Source organism: Centropristis striata, chromosome 2 (assembly GCF_030273125.1).
Source record: "Centropristis striata isolate RG_2023a ecotype Rhode Island chromosome 2, C.striata_1.0, whole genome shotgun sequence".
Classification (NCBI taxonomy): Eukaryota; Metazoa; Chordata; class Actinopteri; order Perciformes; family Serranidae; genus Centropristis; species Centropristis striata.
The window spans coordinates 31,101,857-31,118,282 of NC_081518.1; the positions used below are offsets into that span (position 1 = coordinate 31,101,857).

Below are 16,426 nucleotides of genomic sequence, written 5' to 3' on the forward strand. Positions count from 1 at the left end.
AGTTGATATATTCATTCTTTCTTTACAATATTTTTGTCCCAACATTGAATATATGTTCCAAATAACATGTTTATCATGTTTTGGTAGGATTCTGTTGCTTTGCTCAACCATACATAGGCCTAAAGAAAATGTCAATGACCCCAGCTGTCAGTGGCTCCACCCAGCACCACAGCCATCTGCTGCTCCTATTCTCTACATCTGGAAGACAGATCACCTAAAGTCCACCAGAAGCAGCCAATGATGTCATCCGGTGGTTCCACCCAAACAGGAAGGCTGTGTGTGTGGAAATGCATGTGTGTTTGTTACATGCGTGAGTGTGTTACAGGATAAGTTATGGCTTCTTCCGAGTTTAGGAGCCTGGAAAGAGAATGTATGCGCATGTGTGTGTTCAAGTATTCAGAGGTCAGAGCTTGCTTGGCAGATGTCAACCATTTCAAAGACTCAAACACATACACATGCAAGCAATTATTTACAAATGCATACTCAAAAGAATCTACTTGTCAATATTTGTTACACACATATACAATTATACATCAACACGTGAAATACAGATACTGTATCTACAAAATTATAGCTACAGGGGGGAAAAGCATATAAATGGGTTTTGTGTAAACACAAAATAGACACTTATATGCAAAATCCACACACACACACACACACACACACACACACAGAGGTTAAAGCATTTGTAAAGCTTCAGTGACAGGAGCAGAGCAAAAGCATTCCTCTGCTTGCTCTAACTCAAACTTTGCTGCCAGCCATAATTACTAAGTCCTAAACAAACACAGCTAAACATAGGCACACACATACACACACACACACTCTTGCACTCAGATGGAAACGCACTCCCTCCAAGAATAAAACACAGTCTTCACCAACATTGCAGCTCTCTAGTCTGCCTCTGTTTGGAGTTTGATAAAGCTTTATTCAAGCAGTCAAACCTCAGTGTTTGATAATATGCATTTACGCTGGGTAATGAACAGTAGCACACTGCTGCTGTGTGACTTACAGTTTGTACTGTCACCTCACAAGACAACTGGCACAGTCAGAGAGAGAAATACCCAGCATCAGGTAGTTTGTCTGGATCCACTGTTCTAGGTAGCAGAACTCTGGACTTCTCTAATGGAGATCAACCTAAATAAATCATACATTGTTCTCTCCCCTCTAGGCTTTCATTCATGCTAAGCAAGCATTTCCATCCCTATGAAGCAGCTTTTTGACACATCCTTGCTATCTTTTTCTCTGATCACACCTTGCATGTCAGTTTAGCTGATTGTACAAAACAGGTGATGACTGATGGAGCTCAGACAAGCTTCTGGTGCTTCCACAGACTCTATGCTGACAACAACTTGACTTCCAAGACCTTCAAGAGGCCTAACAGTAACTGAGATGGAGAGAAAACAGAGAGAGAGGGAGGAGGGAGCAAGGAAGGGAGGAGAAACCCAGAGAGAAGTTAAGGGACAGAAAGGGCAGAGTGTGTGAACGGAGAACAGTTAAGGAGAAACAAAGAGAAAGAGAGTTAGGTAGAAAGGAGATGCTGAGAGGAAAGTAAACAGTGTGAGGGGATTGGAATGTGTTTAAGCAGCCGGAGTGACTGAAGGTACACTGTCGGCCTGGCACACAGGCTGTCAGCTACATACCAACTGCTTCTTACTGCACGAGAACAAATATGAGAGCATTCTTACTACGGTGTTAGTCCTCAAGAGTCAAATTTGGTCTAATAGTAAGTGAAATACAGACAGAAGTAAGCAGGCAGAGATAAATGATGGAACAGAGAGATGTTTAGGAGCAGCAGAGCTTGTAGAAGGACTCAGCTCCTCTGGTTTGGCCTGAGTTTCAGTGGGTGGAGCGACAAATGAGAGGATGTTGATATCCCACACAGGAAGACGGACAAACAAAAGGTCTGCTGGAGTGACACAGTACACAGGACACAAACTGGAAATAACAGACCAGCCATATTTGCAGAATCTGAATAAAACACTGTAAAAAAACGAACAAAATTAATATTCTAATTAGTTTGCATCTGATTAAAAAGTAAGTTAACAAGATCAATAATCTGATTTAGCATTTGGTCCCAATTTTGGTCCCCAATTTTTGCATCTATTTATTCTGTTTAAACCCATTTGTAAGTATACTTTTTTTTTTAAGGTGATGACTTAGTAAAATGAACACCAACATGCAAGCTTCATTCAAAAACCTCAACAGAATCTTACAGGCCCAGTCATTTGTTAACAGGCTGGTCAGTATTCACTAAATATTGATATTCATCACCCAGTCCTATAACAACTCTGCTAAGTTCTACTAAGGGCGACAGAGAACACAGGGCACACTATTTTGGTTTTCATTTTAAAATATTTAAGTCAAAATATATAAGTCTTTGGCCTCTGAATCTTTGTAAGGAGGTCAGATATGTGTGTGGAGCCCTTCTCTGTTAGGTTATGCTTATGTTGAGTTTAATGTTTACTTCCTGATAAGAGACATTTTTCAGAAATATTTCATTAATGTCCTTGCTTGCTTGCCAAGTAGGGGGGGTCCAAGGAAAAAAGGCTGGGAACCACTGTCTCAAAAGAATGATATAAAAACGTGACATTTTTTCATCATTTTGACAAAAAAAAAATCAGCTTTTTCCCAATTGAAGACATGGGTTTTGGACAAGCAGTCCCCGAATAAATGGTCTTTCATCTAAAATGTGTCCCCAAACTAAGTCCACACACACACACACACACACACACACACACATCAGACATGGTGTCTGAACCGGTAGCACATGGCTCTCATTCGGTCTTTGCCTTCAGAAACTCTTTGTTTCCATGACAACCAGACACAGGAGTCACCCTTCAGTTTGCAGCGTGTGTGTGTGTGTGTGTGTGTGCAGTCCATGGGCGTATGTGTGTGGTGTATGTTTACAAGAGAGACGGATGGATAGTACTTTCTACATTCAATGCCAATAAGACACGCTGAGTTGAGTTAAATGGAGGACAGGAGTGTGTGAGGGAGGTGACGATGGAGGCAGAAATGAAGAGAGAGCAGAGTGCAGACTGGTAGTGCTGTCACACCAACAAAGCAGGCAGCTACAGACAACAAAACAGATGGTGCTGACTGCTGTGTGAAACCTCAGGATGCAGGGATACCCCGCACACCCCCGTCATCCTGAGCCCCTCTCCATCACATATTCAGATTTAACAACCTTTAAGTCCATCCCACCTGTTTCCAGTTAAATTTTCTGTTTGTTTTTTTATCTGGATACTGCTGAGCTTATTTTCCATTCCTTTATGTGGTTTGGAGATGACTTACTGACTCTTTGAAAGTGGTCTGAGATTGAACCACAGAGGGGATTTGGATGGTCAGAACTTCAGCGGATGCAGAGGCTCCGTCTGCAAATGCTCAGATCACCCAGGAAGCTGGAGTGTTGGTCTTTCGGTTCACTGCAAATATGTACATAAGCTCTACAATACAGAATGTAAGTCTGCTTGGGTGAGGGAAGCGACATTTAAATTTGAAACTAGCAGAAGTTTAGATGATGACAACAACAGAGAAACAGTCTTAAATGTGCTAACTCACCAGACCACCCAGAATTTTTCACCATATGAATCAAAAACAAATGCTTTTCTCCTGCTGCTGGAATGCAGTGCACAAATATCAAATCTGTTCACATGGGAGTATTTGGGATGAAATGTTCTGAAGTGGGAGCTAAATTACTGAATTTATTTATGGGTCTCATAACATGAAAGAGTGGGACTTCCTGTAGTAGTTTCTAGACAAGTCACCAAACATTACCAGGCAAAACCAGATGGTAAAGTGGAATATAAAGACTTAAGGTAGGGCTGAAATTATTCATTATTTTCATTATAGATTATTGATTTGTTTTTTTTTGTTTTTTAATGTTTAAATGTGTATCATGTGTAATGCCGATCACATCTTCCTAAAGCCCAAAGGAAGACATGCTTTGTCCAACCAACAATCCCCAATCCAAACGTACAGTGTTCCATTTACTTTAAGAACGAAAGTAGCAAAGGCTGGAACTAAATGATGGTATTTTGACTTGATAAATAGGTTTAATGATTAACTGAGAATCAAAATAATTTCTAATGTTAGATGATTCCATTAATGTATGAATCATTTAGGCCCTAATTTGAAGGGAATGCTGGCGTCTTTCAGTACGCATCAGGCTACATAAGGAGAATTTGCATCACTGAGCTGAATTCCCCAAACTCTGTCTGACCACATTTGACCCTGTTAATGTGGTCAAAATGCTCACTTAAGCTCAATGGATTTTCTGACTGCCAGATGTACTGTCAATATTTGAATCTTCATATTACACAAATCCAATTTGGATTAATACAACTTTATTTGGGTACAACCCTTTTTTTTCTTTTTTTTTTATTATTTCTCAACACAGTTGAGGGAAAGCTCCATGTCGGGCTGGGTAAATTGTTTAATACTTGGCCTATTTGATTCCTCACTTTCATTACCAATACAAAAATGCAGGTGTAGAGTTTGATGGTATTAAATCAGTTCTTTCTATACTCTTGTTGAATCTACCAAATGTGTAGCTTAAATATTTGCAAGTAACTTCAGTTATAATGAAAACATAAAGGCTTGTAGTTTATGTTTGCTCTTCGAGGAGCCAACAACTCTACAATTTTTACTGGTAGCCTAATTAATGTATCTGGCACAATTACATAACGGCTGCAATCTACTTCATTTCTTACCTTTTTATTTTCACAAGCAGCAAATGCTGAAGATCTCCATGCATCACTATTGAGATCATAAGCTCTAAAACATTAATAAGTTTTGAATATAAGTTGAACTGGGAGACTCCTGATCAGTTAGATCAATTTTCCAGAGAACAGTCACCAATCTGTTGGTCCCATTGAACTATAAAATCACAGTCCACCTGTAGAGTGGTGTTACAGAGTGAGGTTTTCTCACAAATTATCTCTTTATTTTAGCCATTATGGAATTAACGTTGATTATCTACAACTGATATAATCTCCCTCTGATAGTGTTTACCATTTCAATCTGGGATAGCAATTGTCAGAAGCTGCTGCCTCAATGTTTTGCACATTATTCTTTGCTATAAAGTATAAAAGTTTGACACCCAGTGTGTGACTCCTTCATATTACATTCCAGTCACAGATCGAAGCCTCTGTTTTTCTAAGAAATACATTCCTGATGATTTTTGCTCAATAACCAGAATGTCATTGAACAACTGCTTGCTCATTTGTGCAACACAAGAAACATACTTACACTGTGTATTACAGTAAGTAGTAAATATATCATTAACATGGTCAAAGAGCAGGCAAAAACATATATTTGGAAAAGAAGTCAAACTGTGGACACTGGTTATACATTTTTAAATTATTCAGACGGAAAATGTGGGAAGATTTTGCAAAGGCTTTTCAACCAGCTGCAGGTGTTAATACATGACCTCCTCTATTGATCCTTAGAGATCTTTCTTACAAGATGCTTCAATCTGTCACTTGAATGTTTACCAGAGGCACAAACTGGGGCAAACCCTGCCCAACCTCCATGACACAATTCACATGAAGCTGAGCACAGATAACTTAGCCAAGAAAACGACATTTCATTATGTTCAATCATACAGATGGTTTACTCAGTATTCTAGTGAGCTGCTCTGTAGGCTAATCCTCAGGTCACATATCAAATACCACAGTGTACACATTTGGCCTTCTGGCTTTTACATTTACTGCAGCTCTGGGTAAATGCATCCTTCATGGTCTTATTGTGAGAGTTCATGTTAAATTAGATTACTGAACTTTGAGAAAACATTCCTTCAGACTATCTCTTTTGTACAATAAAGCAGCTGTGACAATAATTTTCATCATTTCTAGAGTCTGCTCCTTCAGATACCACAGGGGTCCCCCTCTCCGGGAGCCCCTGCTACAGGCTACTCTCTGGAACTCCGTGATTGTCCTTTCATTGCAGGTAGTTGTACATCTACAAAAACGAGTTAAACCTTTTTTTAAAGACCATTAGCAAAGGAAAACATAGTGTGTGAACTTCACTGTGGCTTCAACAGTGTAAAGTGCCTCCTCCTTACAGCAACAATGTATCTGACATACCAGAAGAAAAAGCAACAAAGTAACTATCTCTCCACAGCACACTATAGGTCCAGTTTTTGATAATTATTACCCAAAAACGATGCACATGAAGAGAAAAAAAGGGGAAGAAGATGATGTTCGTGTCATTTGACACCAGTGTGTCTAAAAGCAGTGGACTCAGTCAAACTATCAGCCACTGTGATAACAAAAGCAGAGGACAACGTACCGTAATGGGAGCGCCGGCGAATACTGTTCTTATCTCCGCCTGGAATATGTATTTTTATCCCGGTATAGCAGCTGAGAGTTCCCCTTTTATCCAGCCAAACCTCGGTCTGGTGGTTGTTCTCTTCGTGCAGTTTTTTTCTCTCTGGTCTGGATGGAAAACGTCGTCCTCACTGAGGAGAGAAAACGGGCGGGGCTCCAGGGTTTGGACAACCCGTTCGACCAATTAGCTATCGATATGACAACAATATCCTGCTGTGAGCCAATCAGGTTCTGTTTCCAACACACAACCGTCTGCTGATTGGTTGGCTAAGTGGAGACCTCCCAGTTGAAATTACTACAGCACCGGGAGAAGAGCTGGTGGAATGTGATCTCCCTTGTAGGGATATCAACTTCACCTACTGAACAAAGCAGCTGAACATCTTTTATCACAAACACAGTTCATACATACAAAGCGTATTCTAATTATTCCTGACATTTAAAACATCTGTACAGCCACAAAAATCACAATATCTGTAAGGGTTATTATTAATTTGAAATGAAATTACTGAGTTATAAATGGTGAACTAGGCTATATTACAAATATCACTGCTGACAACTGTATAATGGAGTTATTTGAAGGAAGTATCTTCAAATAGTCCAAATTCAAATGACAGAACAGAACAGCAAATTCTCACATTGCAGGAGTTGAAACTGGGTCATATTTGTCATTTTCACCTAAAAGATGAATACATTGTTTAAAACAATTCTCAGCCAATTGACTAATTGATCATTTACACACAGTTAACAACTTTTATTGCAAAATCACAGTCAAAATAAGGGACATCCCAATCATCCAGTCATTATCATTGAGTATCTAATGTTCTGAGTCTGACGCTTGGGCCTATTTTTTATTTTCACTATATTTTGTTGTAATTTTTCCCTAATAATACGGCACATGCATGCTTGAAAAGCCTATATTTTAACAGCAGAGCGGCTCTGCTCTAAGAAAACATAATCTGGTTCTTAAGAAGTGTAAATATTTCATATATCTATATGGAACTTACACTGGACCAATTAGGGGCCAGCTCAATTAGGCTTTAAGTGATAAGCTAAAAACAGCACACCAGCTAAGTCTCATGAGATTCCATGAACTATGACAAGAGTTGGACAAACGCATAAAAAAAACACAACACTGGCGCCCCCTGATGGCAAACAAAGAACACTGGTCCACAAAAACAAAACTGTGTTTTGTCCATTCTTATCAGCAACAAATGTCAATGGTTTGATGGCCTCTTTTCAGTTATTGTAATAATTAGTTAATTCATTATAACTCAGGTCTTCATTTAAAGCTACATTATGGCAACCGGGTACTCAGTGAAATAGATATAGGTCATAAAATTGCTGCATCTTCCAAAAAATGAAAAATGAGCATAAATCAGCTGATACAAATGAAGCCAACTGAACACAATCACTACTGGTTAGGAGATTGGATTTTAATCATGAAAAGTCAAACAGAACTGAATCAGAGAAGATAGAACCTTGATGCACCTCAAGAAGCATTCATGTTTCACTTCGGCCTCAGCTTAGCACAATCATTGACCATACACTGTCCAGCCATATTGTTTTGACCTACTCTGGCATTTTGTCCCTTGACAAGTATTTTCACTACTGTCCAAACCTACACCATTGTAGTTTATCTTAAAGGGACAGTCCATCCCTAAATCTTCCTATCTGTAGTGCTTTTTATCAGCCTAGACTTGGCTTGTGGTGATCAAAGTACCAAACATAAATAAAATATATTCGAAAAACTCAATTCTGGGTCTTCAGATCATGATTTCTGGAAAGAGATACTGCAGTTGAGATTTCAAATGTCTTTTTTCGACCTAACCTTAAATCCAACAACATTATGATGGTGGATCACCAGGGACAACCCTTCAGGATCAAACTCATCGACTTCGGCCTGGCCATACACCAGTCCAAAGCCCGGCAGGGGAAGACCATGCAGGTGGTTTACTTCAGGTAAGATCAGGTTATCATCAGACGGGTGCGAAATGTCAGTCTGTATGCCGTCTGCACTTCCTGTTCATTTAGTTTAGATCCTTGAAATATGACTGTGTTGCTCATTGTGTTGTTCTTTCATATTCAGGGCTCCAGAAATAATGTTGTACCTCCCGTTCTCCAAGGCCATCGATATGTGGTCGTTGGGCTGCGTGATGGTCATCATGCTCCTGGGCAGCGAGCTCTTTCCAGGAGACACTGAGCATGAAGCAGTAAGTCCACCACCGGAGCTGGACTGCACTCCCTGTCCCTGCTCTCCTCCTGAACCACTTTTCAACGGCTGGATCTGGCGTCAGACATGACATTCAGCTGCCGGCTCACATTCAAAAGCTCAAATTCAAACACTTTTCAAGCTGCCGAAGCCCAAAAGAATGTCAAAGCCTTCATCAGCACAGCTAGTGTTACGATAACTGTGAAAACTGACATTTACAGAATGCTTTTATTTTGCCAGCTGTTTATATTAAATTGAATTGTATTTAATCATAATTATATAATAATTGCTCATTTCCACAGTTAGACATCAACAGAGGATTTATCTGGCTTTTAGCAAGTCTAAATACATTCTTGATGTTGTAAAATGGTTACTTTAAGGCACCAAAAACCACATTCCTAAAGTTAGGGAACAGAACAGGGTTAGGCCTTAAAGAACTTGCATGCTGGAAATAAGAAAGAATGCAGATGTAAGGGTTTATTTTGCGTTTTTTCACGTTGAGAAATATTGCTGAAACAGTTTTAGGTTTGCTTTCAGGACTTTCAAGACAGACATGCGTTACTGTCTGAACGACCTCAGGAGGGTGATTGTGAAGCAGCTGCGGGTTTTTATCTGTTTTTTTCCATGAATCATTTGGAAGACTTGACTGACAGAGGGTTTGTTTCCTGAACCAGCTGTAGAGGAAGAATAAGTTGGCTGTGCAGCAGGCGCGATGCATTAACCTCCTGAAGGCCATGCTGAGCCTGGACGAGGCCGAGAGTATCACTCCCATCGAGATCCACACTCATCTGTTCATCAGCAGACAACAAAACTCCCAGTTAGTGTGTGTGCTTACGTGCATGTGTGCGTGCGTTTGTGTGTGCATTTCTCTTACAATGTGTCTTTTTTTTTTAAATATCCTAAATTCAATAAAAGTTATTCAATAAATTATTAAATAAACTTTTTCTTATAAATCTCAACTTCAGCTCCACTTACAGACATCAAACTTACCGGTTTTATTCCAAACTATATTCTGAAGGTTTTTACTGAGGGGCTTGTCAATATATCATTCATACCCTGATTTACAAAACATTTTGTTCCTTAATTTTATATGGCTTTTGACAGGATTTTCTGATTTAAGAAATGATAAAAGAAGATACCCCAGATCCCTTCTGTAAAAAACTTTGAATCAATATATCAACAAAATGAAATAATAACTGTGAAATTTGCTTTATCCGATGTTCAGATTTATGTCCTGGAAATATATGCAAATCAGCACATGTTTATTGAGTCCCCACCTCATTTGCATATCTAAACATAAAATTTCAGAAAACTCATAAGGCAAAAAAATATTGTGTTTATTTGAATAACAACTGGGGAAGTTTCACAGTGATATCTATATGTTAAAAAAAAAAACCTATTCACCTAGTGTTTCCTGTTTCCAACCCAGCATGAAGAAGAACTGGTTCAGATGTAAAACAAAGAGAACCACACACGATTCCATGGAGCTCCCACCAGGTGTGATCCTGGTCCGTACTGTTGATGCCAAAAACAGGCTGCTGTTGGACATTGATGAGGAGACCAGGTAAGATTATCTTCTCTGGAAAAACTCTTTCTTTAAATATGTCACGACAACAACAGGGATAATACGCTAACTCTGTGTGTGTTTGTATGGAAGTGAAGAGCCTCCTGCTGCTCAGAACAAGGACATCCAAACAGATCGCAGCAGTCCACCTCTCACAGCCGCTCCTCCAGGTGTGATCCTGGTTCGGCCCGCTGCAACCGAGAACACGATGCAGCTGGAAGACGAGGAGAGAGCAGCCAGGTGAGACAAGTCAACCTGATGTCTGACAGAAGTTATTGACACATCTGCCAATGTTATTTTGCTAAAGTCCAGTATCAGGAGTGATCAGTGTGTCTGCATGAGTCCCTGCAGAGCAGAAACATGTTTTGGCAACAAAACTACTTGGCTAGGTTGAGGAAAAAGTCGTGGTTAAAGTGTATGTTTGTTCCATAACTTTTTCACATGGCATTAGTTAAGAACAAAGGTAAAATAAGTCAATGTTGACTATTGGTTCCAAACGGGTCATGAACAGCGCTCTCCTCGGTCAAAGTCCTGTGTTTGTTTGATCTATTCATCCGCCCTGACCGCTCAGCCGTTAGCAAACACCAGTGTCGTATGTTTACCACAGTCAACTATGAATTCCAGAAGCTAGCTGAGTCCCCGTTTGCTGAATCAAGTTTGGAAATCACAGCCCAAAATATTCTGCTGTGGACCCATAATAGGTCTCATCTCAAAGAAAAAGAGCTTAAAAGGTGGCTTTTTGGTGCTTAAACATAAAAAGGTGAAAGTTTGGATTTGAACGCATAAAAAAAAACTACTGTGAAGATACAGAATGATGTAAAAACCTAATAAAAAGCAGAAGATAATGGATTCCTCTTTAAGATGTTATGATAATGACATGAAGTTTTTGAATACATCTTCTGATGCAACTGAACACATCATCAGTGATGTAACCTGGTGTCCTCGGGTGTTTCGGGTCTATCAATCTTTCAATGAAATAATGAATAATATGAATAATACACTAACTCTGTGTGTGTGTGTGTGTGTGTGTGTGTGTGTGTGTGTGTGTTACACCCTAAAACAGGCATTAGAGTTTGTACTTTCCGACAGTCCCTTCTGTTACATAGGTTTCTGTTAAAAAAAGAAACAAAAAAAACTTAAAGTTGTGATATTTCTGTCAGAATCACTCTATTCTATATATATATATATATATATATATATATATATATATATATATATATATATATATCCCCCGCTGGTGGGATTCAAAAGTATATTTTCTTTGAGAGGTCCCCAAATATTCACCGTTTATAGTAAAAAGAAATTGTAAAAACAGGCATTATAATCTCAATCTGGCAACAAAATTCTGCTAGAAAAAGTAATCAAAACAAGGCTTTAAATTGTGATATTTCTGTCAGAATCACCTTTTTCTACATGTCTCATTTAAAATGTGTCCAAAAACACCTAGGCCTACGTAACGAACGGTCATGTGACAAATATTCAATGAAAATCTATTTACACAGAGCAGAGAGGAGTGGACATGAGAGGTGGGGAAAACAAGAAATAGTTCAATATGTAGAATATGTGAAGGAAACATTATTTATTAAAAAAATGATTTTATACTTATCATTTACAGTAATTTACTATATTTTTTAAAATTACGGTAAATTACTGGTTTGCGCGTTACTGTATTTACTGTAGGACATATCATTTGAATTGATTTGGAGTGTCCATCATAGGCTATTTATGTATATTTATGAAAACTTTAGTGGTTACAATATCTATTGATTTATTTTTTCATTTTAAATATCTAATGAAAAATCTGAATTTTCTTTTAAAGAGCAGGTAATCCTAATGATTTAGATTTAAATATATATATTTAATTAATTATATTAAATATTTAATTATTTATTTATTTTCCAATATGTGGTAAACATACTACATAGCTGTTATTTTTTCATATCCATTTGTTACTAATAATAGAATAATAGAATTCACATTCATACTGATATTCAGGCAGTGAATCATTTCGTATTTTTATAATAGGGTGTTTGGTTCTACCTCCCAGGTTGTTGACCATTTATTTCAGTATAGTTTGAAATATCCATCAGAATGCATGTCTGTCATTATTTCATTATTAAAATTAAAATTATTTTGTTTTACAATAATGAAATTTAAAACACAGGCACGTTCATAAATGTGTGACATTACAAGCACGTGATCTACAGATGCTGCTCACCACCAGCCAATTGATTTCCCCTTGCAGCCAGCTGAAGTGAATCTTATCAGATTTATTTCGGCTCTGACACAAATGGAATGCATCAGCTTTTTGTCAGCTGTTTCACATATCAGTTACCCAAAAAGCCTAACGAGAAAATGGAGCACAGTGTCTTTGTACTCCATCCGATAATTATAACAGCCTTATCTGATTGTGGATTGTGTAAAACTCACACAATTGTCCAATCCACAAGCAGATACCAATGGGTTTATGCTGTATCAATGGGCTTACACTTGTAAAGAAAAAAAAACTGTAACTTCTTAACTGCATAAGCACCTATTTCCAGTTTTACAAAAATGGCATGCCCACATTACATTAATGTCAGCCTTTGGTAGACATTGTGAATGTGAAACATGTAACATTTATTTTGACAGAAATAACAGGGGGGTGCAGATCTGGGCAGGTAAAATATTAGTCTTGCCAAATTATGCATGCACCCCTAACTTTGTCTCTGGATAACTGGGAGTAAAATGCTTTTACCAGCTCATAATTTAGACTGTTTTGAGTGGACAGTGTGAATTTCATAAATGTAACATTTATTTGGACTGAAATTACAGGGGGATGCAGACCTCGGCAGGTAAAATATGAGTCTTGCCAAATAATGCATGCCCCCCATAACTTTGTCTCTGGATAACTGAGAGTGAAATGCTTTTACCAGGTCATAATTTAGACTGTGTTAAGCGGACAGTTCATACATTGATACTTACCTCTGAGAAAGGAACGATGCAGACCTCTGCATATTGCATCCACATTGTAACTTTATTTCAGTAGATATATTGAGCCATTTTGGATTGATAGTATGAGTTACATTCTTTTAATAACAAGGTAAGAGGATTTAGGGAAGATGCATATAAAATAAATAAAACTGCAATTGGAATCAATGGTATTATCAGCATGTTCTTTATTTGACCGACTTTGACCAAAAACAATTGTAACAAAATGCGAGTCTAATAATAAATCTAAACTTTCATAAAATAAGACAGCAGGTCATATTACCATTGATGAAGCACACAAAGAGTGTTATATGGTTTTTATTTTGGACTTTACCGTAGAAATCCTCACAAAGTATTTTTTGATTTGAGCGCTCCCGCGAGGGGGACACAGATCTCGGCGGTCAGGCATAAATCAGCATAACACCAGTATTAGCATATTGCTCACGGCTCGTGAGCTAACATGCTGTGCCGTGCTAAGCACAGACATAAACTGTATCCCAATGTCAAGGAAGGATCCTCAAACAGCTGAATTTGAAGGATACTACGTCATCGACATCTGCCCAAAGGACTGTCCCAATTCTATCGTATTTTTATACAGTCTATGGATCCTCCAGTTCTTCTTTTGCCCAAATTCTGACAGTGACGGGCGGTGCATTTCACACTTAGGCCTTCAGTGATGTCCAACTTAGTCAATAAATACCTTTCATTTTGCCAGCATTTATAACACCAGGACTGGAGAGTAGTTAGAAACACACTTAAGCACTACTAGGCATTGCATCACCTCAGTTGTTTACAAAATGGGCTATTATCCGGCGCATTTTAAAAATCAGCAATACCGCATCAGCAATTAAAACATATCTGATATGCTACTGTCAAAACTTAAAAATAAAAGGGTCTTTAAAATTAGCTTTAAGCTTTAACAAGATTGTACAATACATTGCAAAATCGCAGTTTAATATCAGAAAGACACTAACAAGACGGCCATACTTTGGCGACAGCGACACAATAAACAAGTCTCTTTGTAAAAAAACTTTCACATAAAGTGAAAGTGTTTGCAGAAAAGTAACCGAGATGAAGCCTCGCTGGATCATTGAGGTTTTTCAGCCAAACTGTGATCAAACTGGGTTCATGTCTTGTTCACTGTGAGCACCTGCTGCTTCTCAAAAGAGATAACAGCAGAGGTGGGAAAGATGTGCAAAGAGGGATGATTTAGTTTTAAACCAGTCCACATTGATACAGGACTAATTATTTATCTAAAACATAATATTTTTCTGAGGATGGTGTGCTGTAGTCATCATTGGTGAATTATAAAACAACAGGCCCCTGGATTTAGATATGCTAAAGGATTCACCACCTGTCATGCATAGGACAAAAACGTACACTTTATAATTGTTTAGCCAGACAATACAACCAGCAGTAGAAACATGCATTGACAACAATAGAGATGCTTAAAATGTGCGATAATTTTATACATGTTGTTAAATATCTAACCATGCAGAGTTAGACTGTCCAGAAGGGGGTGCTGTTACACAGTCTAAGCACAATTACAGTCTGATTTGGGGGGTTGCTGCCATTTGAACACATACATAACACAAAAACATACACTTTATAATTGTTTAGCCTCTTTTTGTTGTTGTTTTGCGTATCTCTGAAGTTGTTATGTATCTACCTGTATTTTTGTGTCAATTTGTCAATTTGAGTAACTTGGTAGAACTTTGCTTTGTATGTCTTTGTAGTAGTTCTGTCTCTTTGTAGTTGATCTGGTCTCTTTAGAGTCCTTTCAAGTCTGTTTTTAGTTAATTTCTGTCTCCTTTTACTTCTTCCAAGTTTCTGTGTAGTCGACCTGTGTCTATTTGTGGTCATTTTGAGTGACATTTTTCAGGTGAAGACCAAAGGAGCCTGTGACACTTTTGACCCCTGGGCCTGTGCTCCGTAGGCCCTTTCAGTAATCCATCCAGGATTCCACGTCATGTGATCAATTGACTCAAAATCAGTCTCAATAGCTTCTCCATATATATATATCTCTGCTTTTAATATCCCATATTTTTATTTTGAAAACTGGAAGTCGGTACACTCCGTAGTCGTCTTTTATCTCCGTGTGTTTACTGTAAAGTCTACAATACAGGTGCACTTGAAATGTTGGAGTGGCTTGCTCGGAGCCGCACTGTACCTGGAGCGAAGAAGAGGTTTAACCGGAGCGAATGTCTGTCGAATATTCAACTTAAAACTAACTTCACTGCGGTAGTAGGGTTGAAAAAGACAGCGCTCTGTGTACCGACAGGCTGAAGGGGAGCGCGCAGTCGAATCAGTCATAAACAATCACTCTGATAAAACACCCAAAACAGAGTGAGTCATGGAGAAGTGGGGACATCCTGCGGTTAGAAACGAATGTGGTGATGTAGTACCATCACCTCACGTTATGTGTTTTTACTCGTGCCATTGTGGCTGGACCCCTCTCCCCTGGGTCCATTTTTTTTTTCATACATGGCCTAACACGGTGTCGTAGTAGACGATCCTGGTGATAAATTAATTATTTAATATCCCAGAACATGATTGTGTCTGCTAAACATCGGTCAATGTTCTATAAAGACATATGATTAAGGGAAAATGTAAATGTCACTCAGATCAAACTTACAATCAGGAATGATAATCCTCATGTGGGACTGAATGGAAATGACAAATTATGTAAAAGTATTAAAACAGATTTTAACTACATGGCGAATCATATAAATAAAATATAAAACTTGTGGCGACACACTTGAGTTTAATTTGTGATCTGTCTTCACTCCGGTTTGAAACTACAGCGATATCGCGATGGATAAGATCAGTCTGATCAGCTGCAGCGTCTAATCAATAACCAATGTCCAGTCAGGGGGCGGGGCCACCGCTAAAAGACTTCCGCATAGGATACTCTCATGTTTCCTCGCTTGTGGCTCCTCCGATATGCTTCCTCTCTCCTCTATCCTCTCTCCTCCGAGCACAAATAAGAGCTCTGGGATGGTCGTAAAGATGGCGCACGTGAAAACACTTCCGGTTCAAGCGAGGATAGAGGAGACATAAAATAAGAGATATGGGACACAGGTGTTTGTATGTAAACACCAGAGTCCTTTAAGAGAGGTACAAAAATGTTTATTATTTCCAGTCCTGACACTGGAGGCAGCCTGAGAGTGGCAGAGTGGAGCCTGCACCAGTAACACAGGATCTATACCCAGGACACTGGTGTTCATGTCCCCTGTGAAACAAAAAGTCAATGTCATTATTTTGAGTTCCATACATAAGTTGTAAGTAACCTCCTTTGAGTTTTGAGGCCCCGCTGGCGGGCCTTGGTTACCAAGCCAGAAAAAAATTAAATGA

General features: G+C 38.7%; 1 protein-coding gene across 1 annotated transcript in view; it reads right to left on the reverse strand.

Moving 5' to 3' along the window:
- Window positions 1-6,429, reverse strand: part of ccdc102a (coiled-coil domain containing 102A) — a 73,219-nt gene extending 66,790 nt beyond the window's left edge. Inside the window, exon 1 of the mRNA XM_059346117.1 lies at window positions 6,292-6,429. The gene's annotated coding sequence lies outside the window, so the exon portion shown is untranslated. The remainder of the gene's footprint in view (window positions 1-6,291) is intronic.
- Window positions 6,430-16,426: the final 9,997 nt, after the last annotated feature.